General features: G+C 46.6%; 1 protein-coding gene across 2 annotated transcripts in view; it reads left to right on the top strand.

The window, feature by feature from the left end:
* The window catches only part of LOC124035859 (T-cell immunomodulatory protein-like), a 114358-nt gene that overhangs the window by 91056 nt on the left and 10606 nt on the right, over positions 1-12696 (top strand). The window lies entirely within an intron of this gene.

The following is a 12696-nucleotide window of genomic DNA, read 5'->3' as shown; positions in this document are numbered from 1 at the left end:
TCAATAACCGCCATTCAATTTTGCAGGACTCTCAGACACCAAACCGTGAGATAAAAAAATCTCTTATTTCTTGTGTTAAAGGTAAACGTCTCTCAAGTGTTTGGAAACATTGAAAACACTCAAACCTTGACAGAGGAGAGGGAAACGGCGAGGTAAACTTAGTATAATACATGTCTGACTGGAGGGAATGAGGAAGAATAGAAGTCCAGATAGTTCTCTTTGCAGAGAGTAATCTTCAAGGGGGGAGGGGGGGAGAATTCCCTTTCTCCCATTCATGTTTGTATTCTGTGTGGATGTTGAGCCTCCGGGTTGTGGTCAAGGCTATTTAAAGACGACTTGGATTCATTTAAAGCCCAGATTTGGGATTCAACACCAAACGGGTGTGTCAACATGCAGCGGTTTAGGATTGTCCTCTGACCCCTGTGCTGGAGCTCTGCTCTGTGGGCTTCAGAGCAGCTGTGTGTGCACCAGACACCTCTCCCTGAGAAGGTCATCTAACAGGCTGACCTGAGGAAAAATCCCCAACACCTGCCCTCCTGGATGCTGAGCCAATGAGAAGGAGAGGGAAAGGACAGAGCTGTGTGTACACTGACTGAGGGAGATGCTCGGAGTATAGGTTAGATATACTGTACAGTATGGAGAGTGGCTGGGTCAGCCCTGGCTGGGTTATTCCCAGGACTCTTTATTTGACAGTAATAAAGTGCAGTGCGGGACAAAGCCAGTGTGTGCAGGGTGATTTAAAGTGTATTTATTCTAGGGGCATGGGGAGATGGCAGGTATACTGACAGAAATGAGCGATGATGCGCGGACTGTCTGCTCTCTCTACTGGGGCCCCACACTCTTCATTTATTCTTCAGCACTAAAAGAGAGGGAAAAGAGGTGACAGAGGGATGGGAAGTCAAATACATGAATGGGTGTGGAAGGAAAGGACTATAGAAAAGACATACTGTGGAGGGAGAGGTTAAAATGGCTGAAAAATAGCAGCAAATGCGGCGAATAGTGGCAAGTGCGTAATGAGTAATGGAATGAAGATCTGGGTCAATGGAAACGAGGGAGTAGAGGGGACGGGGGAAATAAAGTGAAGGTTCAGAAGGTAGGATGCACACTACACACTACACACTACACACTACGCTGTGGTCCACAGATAGTGCTCTTACCGCTGTGTCACAGGGTTTCAAGTTCTGATTGGTGAACCTGCGTACGTAACTCAGACCCAGCTCTGCCATCTCGTTATGGTATTGAGCCTTGGTTATATATGGTCCTTCTGTAGCTCAGTTGGTAGAGCATGGCGCTTGTAACGCCAGGGTAGTGGGTTCGATTCCTGGGACCACCCATACGTAGAATGTATGCACACATGACTGTAAGTCGCTTTGGATAAAAGCGTCTGCTAAATGGCATATATATAGTGCTGGACAGGCAGCTCCCGTCACACTATCATGTATGGCAGTGGCCGATTAGCCTCGGTGCGCTGCGGTGTCCCTGTTTCGGTGGTTCTGTGGAGGCCTGGGTCTGTGATGCTGAGGCTAAGGGACATAGGGGATTTAAAAGGCCTGGCTGGCTGGTCCTGTCAGATGACCCCTGGCTGCTCTGCCTGGCTGCTCTGCCTGGCTGCTCTGCCTGGCTGCTCTGCCTGGCTGCTCTGCCTGGCTGCTCTGCCTGGCTGCTCTGCCTGGCTGCTCTGCCTGGCTGCTCTGCCTGGCTGCTCTGCCTGGCTGCTTTGGATGTGTATCGATCCCCAGGACCCAGGCGGTCTCCATCTCCACATCTCCAGCTGGAGCTAGTGAATCAACCAACAGAATATTAATGTGGGCTCTGCCTGCTGTGTGTGTGTGTGTGTGTGTGTGTGTGTGTGTGTGTGTGTGTGTGTGTGTGTGTGTGTGTGTGTGTGTGTGTGTGTGTGTGTGACCATGACCATACGTGTTTGATTGTGTGTATGTGCGTACTTGATTGACTGTGTGGGGGTAGTTCATTTACTGTTTGTGCAGCAATGCATGTGCTGTCTGTGTGCCGTCTGGTCCTCAGAGAACCAGTGCTCCATCTGAACGTCTCACCTTAGTCTCCTCACCCCTCGGGCTATTTATATAAGGCCCTGGTATGCAATAGCATACCTTTCCCCTCATTCCTTATCCCCTATGGAATTAGAATTCAGCTGTATTAGAGATTAATATTGACCTTAGCGGTAGAGTTCCGTACCGTTGGTTTCTGTGCAATTTGGATCAAGGGAGTTGTTGTTCTGCACAGTTAGTAAATCAGTAGACCATATAGAGTAATCTACAGTCCCCTGTGGTTTTTAAAGGTACAATCTATATGTTGTAGGTGTGGGGTACAGCTAGTGATTTTAAAGGTACATCTATATGTGGTTGGTGTGGGGTAAAGCTAATGGTGTCAGGCATAATAAGCAGACGAGATCGATGACCCTGGACTGGTGCTGACAGGACAACGGCTGTGTGTGTTGTTTCCACTGAGTAAGGGAAGGAGGGAGTGAGGGAGGGCTTGTCTCTCTGTGCACAGAGAATACTGGATGAAATGAAGCAGAGGAATCACAGTCATTTGAAAAATGACGGATGGCAAGTGAACCGTACCACAAGTACAAAACAGGAGTGGAGATGTGCTCTCTCTGTCCACCTATCTCTCTATTCCATCCCCCTCTTTTTCTCTGCCATGGTGCCGGGGCTTTTGGCTGGCTCATCGGAAGGGAGGAGCGGAGGGAGGAGAGGAGAAGGAGGGGTGAGGAGCAAACAGCTAGGGAACTTCGGCAGGCTCTGTTTAATTAGGCAAATGAGGATGGAGGATTAAGGACAGCAGAGAATAACACCCCCCCACGCCACGCACACAGACACACACACAGACACCTACACACACAATCACTGTTCTGTGCTGTGAGAGACTCAGATTTGATACCCTCTGTGCGACACTCATGAGTGATCAAGTCAGGTCGAACAAGTCACTCTTCGTACAGATGCCCAGGTAACCAAACACACCGCGCACACTACACACACTCTCTCTCTCACACACATACACGGCACCTGTTGGGCTGGACCTGTGTCTTGTCAGTGGAAGGTGTGGAAGTGAGCAGAGCTAACCAACTGGAGAGGGAAAGGGCGGGAGGATTATTATTGATCAGAGCTTTGTTCTGCCCATGATTTCCCTCCTGTGGGTTTCTGCACTCAGGCCAGTTAATTGGTCTCAAATTGAATGCAGGATTACCCCTCCGCCTGTTCAACTCCTCCTGTTTATCTCTCTCCTACAAAACCACACGACACACTCGCTCTCTTTCCTTTCGCTCACTCTGTCTCGTTCTTTCACGCATACTATATATTTCTCTCTCTCCCTCTCTTTCTCTCTGTCATTCTTCTCCTCTTCTCCCTGTAGTGTGTTAATATTGTCTCTACATCTCTTCTTCTCCCTGTAGTGTGTTAATATTGTCTCTCCATCTCCTCTTCTCCCTGTAGTGTGTTAATATTGTCTCTACATCTCCTCTTCTCCCTGTAGTGTGTTAATATTGTCTCTACTTCTCTTCTCCCTGTAGTGTGTTAATATTGTCTCTACATCTCCTCTTCTCCCTGTAGTGTGTTAACATTGTCTCTACATCTCTTATTCTCCCTGTAGTGTGTTGATATTGTCTCTACATCTCTTCTTCTCCCTGTAGTGTGCTAATATTGTCTCTACATCTCTTATTCCTGTAGTGTGCTAATATTGTCTCTACATCTCCTCTTCTCCCTGTAGTGTGTTGATATTGTCTCTACATCTCCTCTTCTCCCTGTAGTGTGCTAATATTTTCTCTACATCTCTTATCCCTGTGGTGTGTGTGTTATGTTCACCACTGTGTTCCATCAGTGGTAACGGTCTCAGTCCTAATATCTTCCGTGCTCCCCTAATGTAATAGATATGCATGCCTCTCAGTGGCTGCTCTGTCGCCACAGTAACCTGTATTAGAGGGCACATCTCAACTGCAGCCTGGTGTCCAATTACGAGAGAGAGAGAGAGAGATAAGAGAGAGAGGGAACAAGAGGTAGAGCGATAGAGAGAGGGAACAATGGATATGTAGAGGGAGCAATGGGGAACGAGAGAGAAGGAGAGATGGGGGGAACAAGTGAAAACAACCAGCATGTTGGAAGTCACTGCCTATTCTGGTTACCTCTTCTCTCAATGCCAGTCTTGGATCTGTCAAACCCAGGTCTCAGTTTTGCCTCATTCACCGTCTCCTCATTGTGTTTCTGATGATCAGACGACAGGGGTTGAGGGACGCGCTGATGGATCTCAGCAAACACTGTGTCACCCACGGTGCCGTGAGCTTTAATTCGGTCTTTTCCTCCTGCGAGAGCACCAGTGATAAGAGAGGAGCCCTATGGGCACGCCACTTATCTCCTCCGCTGCAGACACCCGCTTCTCCCCACAAATCAATGTCTGAATCTGCCGTTTGCATTGTGTGGGCGCTGAGGGCCCCCTCTCCTCTCCCAGGCTTAGCTGTGGCTCAGTGTGTACCACTTCATTCCTTTATCCCCCAGGCCGTGCCGCCGCAGTGTCCGCAATCGCCCCTATGTGTCCTTCCCGTTCCTCCCATTGCTGTGAAAGGGCCCAATCGGGGGAGGTGGGGGGGGTGGTTTCTATAGCGACGGATGTGGAGAATCTCTCCGCAAACAGGTTGCCCAAAGATGATCCGGGGCCTTGGGAAGATGTGAGGGTGAGTCTTTGTGTGTCTCGCTGTGTGCAACCTACGCAGGATTTGATGTAACCAGTGTGAATTCTTTATACACTGGTGTTTAAAAGATTGCTACTGGTCACGCTGGTCACCATTTGAGATGATGTGTGTGACCAATGAAGGTCAAAAGACTGCGGTTTGTTTTTTGTGTGTTTTTTGTGTGATATGCGCGTGTGTGCGTGTGTGTGCGTGTGCGTGTGTGTGTGTGTGGGCCCACGTAGAGAACTAGACTCTTCTACCGCTGGTGTCTCTGAGCGAGTGGAGGGACTAAAGTGGCTTGAATACGACTGGGCTGGAGTCGCACTCTGACATAATTCAGGAACTGAGTTATCTCTTTGTCCCTCTACTCACTGAGCGAGAGTCCTGCTCTAAATAACGCACTGTATGGGGAGGGGGGGGTCACACACCTGTCTCTTCTTTGTTCTACCATTGGGCGTCAGTGCCTCTCTTCTGACTCGGTGAGGAGTATTGCAAATTGTTCGTGTGTATGTCTTTTTGAGGGTTACATGTGGTAGGTGTGGAGTAAAGCTAGTGGTTTTAAAGGTATAGTTGAAGTTTTAAGTTTACATACACTAGGTTAGAGTCAAACTAGTTTTTCAACCACTCCACAAATTTCTTGTTAACAAACTATAGTTTTGGCAAGTCAGTAACCCCACCTCTTTAAGGAATACCTAGGATAGGATAAAGTAATCCTTCTCCCCCCCCCCCCCCCTTAAAAGATTTAGATGCACTATTGTAAAGTGGCTGTTCCACTGGATGTCATAAGGTGAATGCACCAATTTGTAAGTCGCTCTGGATAAGAGTGTCTCCTAAATGACTTAAATGTAATGTAAATGTACTTTGTGCATGACACAAGTAATTTTTCCAACAATTGTTGACAGATTATTTCACTTATAACTCACTGTATCACAATTCCAGTGGGTCAGAAGTTCACATACACTAAGTTGACTGTGCCTTTAAACAGCTTTTATAATTATATCATGGCTTTAGAAGCTTCTGATAGGCTAATTGACCTCATTTGAGTCAATTGGAGGTGTACCTGTGGATGTATTTCAAGGCCTACCTTCAAACTCAGTGCCTCTTTGCTTGACATCAATGGAAAATCTAAATATATATATATATATTTTTTTTTTCACCTTTATTTAACCAGATAGGCTAGTTGAGAACAAGTTGTCATTTGCAACTGCGACCTGGCCAAGACAAAGCAAAGCAGTTTGACACATACAACAACACAGAGTTACACATGGAATAAACAAACATACAGTCAATAATAGAGTAGAAAAAGACTATATACGGTATGTGCAAATGAGGAAAGATAAGGGAGGTAAGGCAATAAATAGCCCATGGTGACGAAGTAATTACAATATAGCAATTAAACACTGGAATGGTAGACGAGCAGAAGATGAATGTGCAAGTAGAGATACTGGGGTGCAAAGGAGCAAGATAAATGTCTAAACAGACACCTAGGTATTTGTACAGTGATTTTTCCTTTAAAAGAAGCATTGACGCTCGTCTGGAGGTTAGTTAACAAGGTGTCCAAAGAAGGGCCAGATGTACACAGAATGGTGTCATCTGCGTAGAGGTAGATCAGAGAATCACCAGCAGCAAGAGCGACATCATTGATGTATACAGAAAAGCGAGTCGGCTCGAGAATTGAACCCTGTGGCAACCCCATAGAGACTGCCAGAGGTCCGGACAACAGGCCCTCCGATTTGACACACTGAACTCTATCAGAGAAGTAGTTGGTGAACCAGGCGAGGCAATCATTTGAGGAACCAAGGCTGTTGAGTCTGCCGATAAGAATGTGGTGATTGACAGAGTCGAAAGCCTTGGCCAGGTTGATAAATACAGCTGCACAGCAATGCCTCTTATCGATGGCGGTTATGATATCGTTTAGGACCTTGAGCATGGCTGAGTTGCATCCATGACCAACTCTGAAACCCGATTGTATAGTGGAGAAGGTACAGTGAGATTCGAAATGGTCTGTGATCTGTTTGTTAAATTGGCTTTCGAAGATTTTAGAAAGGCAGGGCAGGATGGATATAGGTCTATAACAGTTTGGTTCTAGAGTGCCTCTCCCTTGGAGGAGGGGGATGACCGCGGCAGCATTCCAATCTTTGGGAATATCAGACGATACGAAAAAGAGGTTAAACAAGCTAGTGATAGGGTTTGCAACAATTTTGGCACATCAATTTAGAAAGAGAGGCTCCAGATTGTCTAGCCCGGCTGATTTGTAGGGATCCAGATTTTGCAGCTCTTTCAGAACATCAGCTATCTGCATTTGGGTGAAGGACAAGTGGTGGAGGCTTGGGCGAGTTGCTGTGGTGAGTGGAGGGATGTTGATCGGGGTAGGGGTACCAGGTGGAAAGCATGGCCAGCCTTAGACAAATGCTTATTGAAATTCTCAATTATAGTGAATTTATCAGTGGTGACAGTGTTTCCTAGCCTCAGTGCAGTGGGCAGCTGGGAGGAGGTGCTCTTATTCTCCATGGACTTTACAGTGTCCCAGAACTTTTTTGAGATGGTGCTGCAGCATGCACATTTCTGTTTAAAAAATCTAGCCTTAGCTTTCCTAACTGACTGTATATATTGGATCCTAACTTCCCTGAAAAGTTGCATATCACGGGAGCTATTCGATGCTAATGCAGAACGCCACAGGATGTTTTTGTGCTGGTCAAGGGCAGTCAGGTCTAGAGAGAACCAAGGGCTATATCTGTTCCTGTTTATGTTTTTTTTGAGTGGAGCATGCTTATTTAAGATGGCGAGTAAGGCACTTTTAAAGAATACCCAGGCATCCTCTATTGACGGGATGAGGTCAATATCCTTCCAGGATACCCAGTCCAGTTCGATTAGAAAGGCCTGCTCGCTGAAGTGTTTTAGGGAGCTTTTGATAGTGATGAGGGGTGGTCGTTTGACCGCAGACCCATTACGGATGTAAGCAATGAGGCAGTGATCGCTGAGATCTTGGTTGAAAACAGCAGAGTTGTATTTGGAGGGCAAGGTGGTCAGGATGATATCTTTGAGGGTGCCCGTGTTTACGGATTTGGGGTTGTGTCAAGACCTCAGAAAAAAAATAAAGTTAACACCATGGGATCACGCAGCAATCATACCGTCCAGGAAGGAGGCGCTTTCGGTCTCCTAGAGATGAACCTACTTTAGTGCAAAAATCAAATCCCAGAACAAATCAATCCCAAAGCAAATCAATCCCAGAACAAAAGCAAAGTACCTTGTGAAGATGCTGGAGGAAACGGGTACAAAAGTATCTATATCCACAGTAAAACGAGTCCTATATCGACATAACCTGAATGGCCGCACAGCAAGGAAGAAGCCACTGCTCCAAAACTGCCATACAAAAGCCACGGTTTGCAACTGCACATGGGGACAAAGATCGTACTTTTTGGAGAAATGTCCTCTGGTCTAATGAAACAAAAAGGTGTTTGGAATCTTCCGACTTCAACTGTATGTTTGAACTTGTGAGATTCCTCCCTTGTTCCCTGACTTACCAGAGCAGCATTGGAAGTGAGTGGTTGGGGAGGAGACTGGAGAGTAGCTTTTCCTTCCCGTTTGTTGTGAAGCTAGCTAAGTTCCTCACCTCTTCCTCTCCACTAGATAACTTAACTCTGTGGGGCAGGAGAGCAAGCACTGCAACTTTTATGTTCTGAGGCTTTTAATGCTGGGTGGGGGGTTGTCTCTTTGGCTAACTGTGTGTGCGTTGTGTGTATTGTACTCCCACATGTTTCTGAATTAACTTTTGGAGCTGAGGATTCCTGACTTGTTGGGTGTGATGATGTAGGGATGTTCTGCTCTGTTTGCCACACAGACAAAACTCGGAGGCTCGTGTGTGTGTGTGTGTGTGTGTGTGTGTGTGTGTGTGTGTGTGTGTGTGTGTGTGTGTGTGTGTGTGTGTGTGTGTGTGTGTGTGTGTGTGTGTGTGTGTGTGTGTGTGTGTGTGTGTGTGTGTGGTACTTTTCAACATGCTTGACACTCCTCACACCCAGATTGGAGAGAGCCTGGGAATGAGTGAATGTGATAAGCTGTGGAAGCGTAAGGTTCCTTGAGTAAACCTGCTCTTCGGGAGCTGTTTGGCTGGCTGGCTGCTCTGAATCCGTTTTGTGGTCTGAGAGGGGGATTGGAGCCTGTCAGTCATGTGCTGCAGGCTGGAGCGCCTGGCCATGGTCTGTCTGCGTGCTCCACGGCCGCGCTGCAGGGAGATAAGACTCCCACTTCAGGCTGTAGACCGCAGCAGCTAGCCAGAACCCCCATCCCACCTCCAGCCTTCCTCCAGCCAGCACCACCCCCCCCCCCCTCTCTCTTCAGCCTACCTCCGCACCTGCAGAGTGGCAGTCCCTAAGCCAGCTTCCTCTCTCTCTGAGTGACACATCCTCCAGCCAGCGTCCCCCCACTGTCAACATTCGCAACACGACACATTTTTAGTTAACAACAGCCTGTCGCTAGGGTAGCTGGTTAACCTCAAAATGTCTGTCGTCTACCGTCCTCTCCTCCAGACCTTACACATACTTCCTAAGAGATTGTGGTTACTTAAGCTGGGCATGCACTAGATGATTTTGGCCCTCATTTTTAGGGTTAGGGTACGTTTTTGATATCGGAGACAAAATCCCAATGTCATTGTCTACTCCGGGCCGTCACCAATGCTTGTGCAGTGTGAGCGGGTCAGAGACACAATCAGAAGTCTACTGTTCCTGCCTTTGACCCATCCCAGACGCCCCGATATTGTCGACCGTTTGATGTTTTTATTTGCACAAAATCTGCAACGCTCTTGTTGTGTGAGATGTGCAACGACAACTTTTGAGAACGGTGGTCAGTAATAGGTCAATGAGAGATCGCCAGAGAAGAAGCCAGTGAGATGATGACGTTGTTCCGCATCACCCAGGATGTGTAGACTCTCCAGCAGAGGCCATGCCTGCCACTCGTATGCGTTTGTACTTGCCTTTATTAACCAAAGCCAAAGTGTCAAATCGTTTCAGCTCTGGAGTTTACGAGCGACGTTATTCAAGTCAAAAATGTGTTGGCTCGATATTTCAACTCAGTATTGCAAGCGTGGATCTCTGACTGAAAACCTTTTTATAAGGCTGCTTTGAGTTAACTATCTAATCCCATCAAGGGAAGAATCTTGTGGCGTGTCACCCCGTCTGTGTCACATGGTTTAGTGTGCTCACCCACTACGTTAGTGAGACAGGGGGAAGAAAACACAGGAAAGAAGGTCGTTTTAAAGTGAGGATTTCGAAAGTCGAGAAGGGAGAGAGGTGCGTGTGTGTTTCTTAGTTTCAAACATTTATTACCTTGACTAAACAGATATGACCTTCCTGAGCTCGCTCTGCCATTCAGTTGGAGGGAGAAGCTGCAGTGTGTGTGTGTTTTGAGACAACAGTTCAGATGGGGAAAAGTCAGTGCGCACACGTCTTTCTGCTGACTAGTGTGTGTGTGTCTGAACCTTTGGTCCTGTGCCTGACAGTATAGATAAAGATCCCCCCCCCTCCAAAATTATTGTTTATCATCTCTTTATGCATTGGCCACGTTTAGAACCATATCACTTTATCCCAAAGAGTAATTCTGATGAAGCAATATACATATGGTCTCCTAGTGTGAGTCTTCTCATTAGTGGACAAAGCCGAAACTGCAACTCCTTCCTCAGCTCTCTAGAGCCAGAAAGTAGAGCCAGGACAGTTACCCAGAATTCAAACAACATCTTAATGTACATGGATGAAGTCATTAGCTTTCCTTAGTCCTTTTTTCCAGCACGGTAGCACCTCTAAACTGTGATTTTTTTTTTTTTTTTTACAGAACAGAGGAAGGGTGTTTTTCTGAGATGATAGTATCATTAACCCGTCTCTCCCCGCTGTAGGGTATTGGATGCCCCCAGGTCAGAACATAATGAAACTGCGCCTCATTCCCCACCACACATACATAACACAGTCTTTAGTGAGTGTCCAGAGAGGACTAAATTGATTGCACACATAACATATACGCTGAGTGTTCAAAACATTAGGAACACCTTCCTAATATTGAATTGCAGCCCCTTTCCCCCTCAAAACAGCTTCAGTTAGTCAGGGCATGGACCTTACAAGGTTTCAAAAGTGTTCCACAGGGATGCTGGCCCACGTTGACTCCAATGCTTCACACAGTTGTGTCAAATTGGCTGGATGTCCTTTGGGTGGGGGATCATTCTTGCTACACACGGGAAACTGTTGAGCATGGGAAACCCACAAAGCGTTGCACCTGGCACCTACTACCATACCCCGTTCGTTCAAAGGCACTTAATATTTTGTCTTGCACATTCACCCTCTGAGTGGCACACATGTACAATCCATGTCTCAACTGTCTCTAACCTCTCTTGGAACCTTTATCTACACCAGTGGTCACCAACGGGTCGATCTCCAAGGCATTCGTTGTCAATCACCAAACATTCATTTGCGTTCCATTCTTGGGTTGTTTTTTTTTGCGTTGTTGGCGCCATTTGATTCAGCAGCCCTACCTAACGGCGGGAAGGCAAAATGTTCCCATTTTGAACCATTTCATGCCTCTGCCTGCCCGTCAGGCCCAGATAGCAAATCAAGTGCACCTCTGGGCCTACTGCTGGCCAATCAGACAGCTCAGTTTCCTCGAGCCATAGAGTGTAAAAAGAAGCCTTGAATGTACAGCAAGGTTCAAATCAAATCAGATTTTATTTGTCACATACACATGGTTAGCAGATGTTAATGCGAGTGTAGCGAAATGCTTGTGCTTCTAGTTCCGACAATGCAGTAATAACCAACAAGTAATCTAACTAACAATTCCAAAACTACTGTCTTATACACAGTGTAAGGGGATAAAGAATATGTACATAAGGATATATGAATGAGTGATGGTACAGGGCAGCATACAGTAGATGGTATCGAGTACAGTATATACATATGAGATGAGTATGTAGACAAAGTAAACAAAGTGGCATAGTTAAAGTGGCTAGTGATACATGTATTACATAAGGATGCAGTCGATGATATAGAGTACAGTATATACGTATGCATATGAGATGAATAATGTAGGGTAAGTAACATTATATAAGGTAGCATTGTTTAAAGTGGCTAGTGATATATTTACATCATTTCCCATCAATTCCCATTATTAAAGTGGCTGGAGTTGGGTCAGTGTCAATGTCAGTGTGTTGGCAGCAGCCACTCAATGTTAGTGGTGGCTGTTTAACAGTCTGATGGCCTTGAGATAGAAGCTGTTTTTCAGTCTCTCGGTCCCAGCTTTGATGCACCTGTACTGACCTCGCCTTCTGGATGATAGCGGGGTGAACAGGCAGTGGCTCGGGTGGTTGTGTCCTTGATGATCTTTATGGCCTTCCTGTAACATCGGGTGGTGTAGGTGTCCTGGAGGGCAGGTAGTTTGCCCCCGGTGATGCGTTGTGCAGACCTCACTACCCTCTGGAGAGCCTTACGGTTGAGGGCGGAGCAGTTGCCGTACCAGGCGGTGATACAGCCCATCTCCGTGAACACAGAGAAGAGCTGCTGTTTTTATGAGTAAGTTCATGTTTTTATGTTGTTATTCAGCACCGTCAACACTTTGTTCAACACTTTTTTTTTAAATGCATGTTCTCCCTACTTCCACTCACGCTACAATCAGCACTGTTCGCTGTAATGAACGACTATAGCATTGTGTCAGAGTTAATACCCTGCTATTGTATCATAACGCTGATGGGAGGGATCAGTGTGGTGTCCATATTCGCAGTCAGCCTGCTGGCGTAACTCGCGCTGTGACGTGGACCTCCGAATCAGTGTCGCTACAGTGGACAAGCCACTTTATTAACAGAAATGTAGACGGTACCATATTTCTACCTGTAATGATTGAAGCGATTACATTGGGCTTTTACAACAACTGCTCTGAAGCTGCACGATGTAACCTGCTCCGTCACTGCAATCAATTACGGAAAAGCAGGAACAGGGCTCAAAATCTCTCTCTCTCTCACACTTTTATTTCAGAGGAGCTGGACT

The sequence above is a fragment of the Oncorhynchus gorbuscha genome, linkage group LG05 (assembly GCF_021184085.1).
Source record: "Oncorhynchus gorbuscha isolate QuinsamMale2020 ecotype Even-year linkage group LG05, OgorEven_v1.0, whole genome shotgun sequence".
Classification (NCBI taxonomy): domain Eukaryota; kingdom Metazoa; phylum Chordata; class Actinopteri; order Salmoniformes; family Salmonidae; genus Oncorhynchus; species Oncorhynchus gorbuscha.
This window is presented reverse-complemented; position numbering and strand designations above follow the sequence as displayed.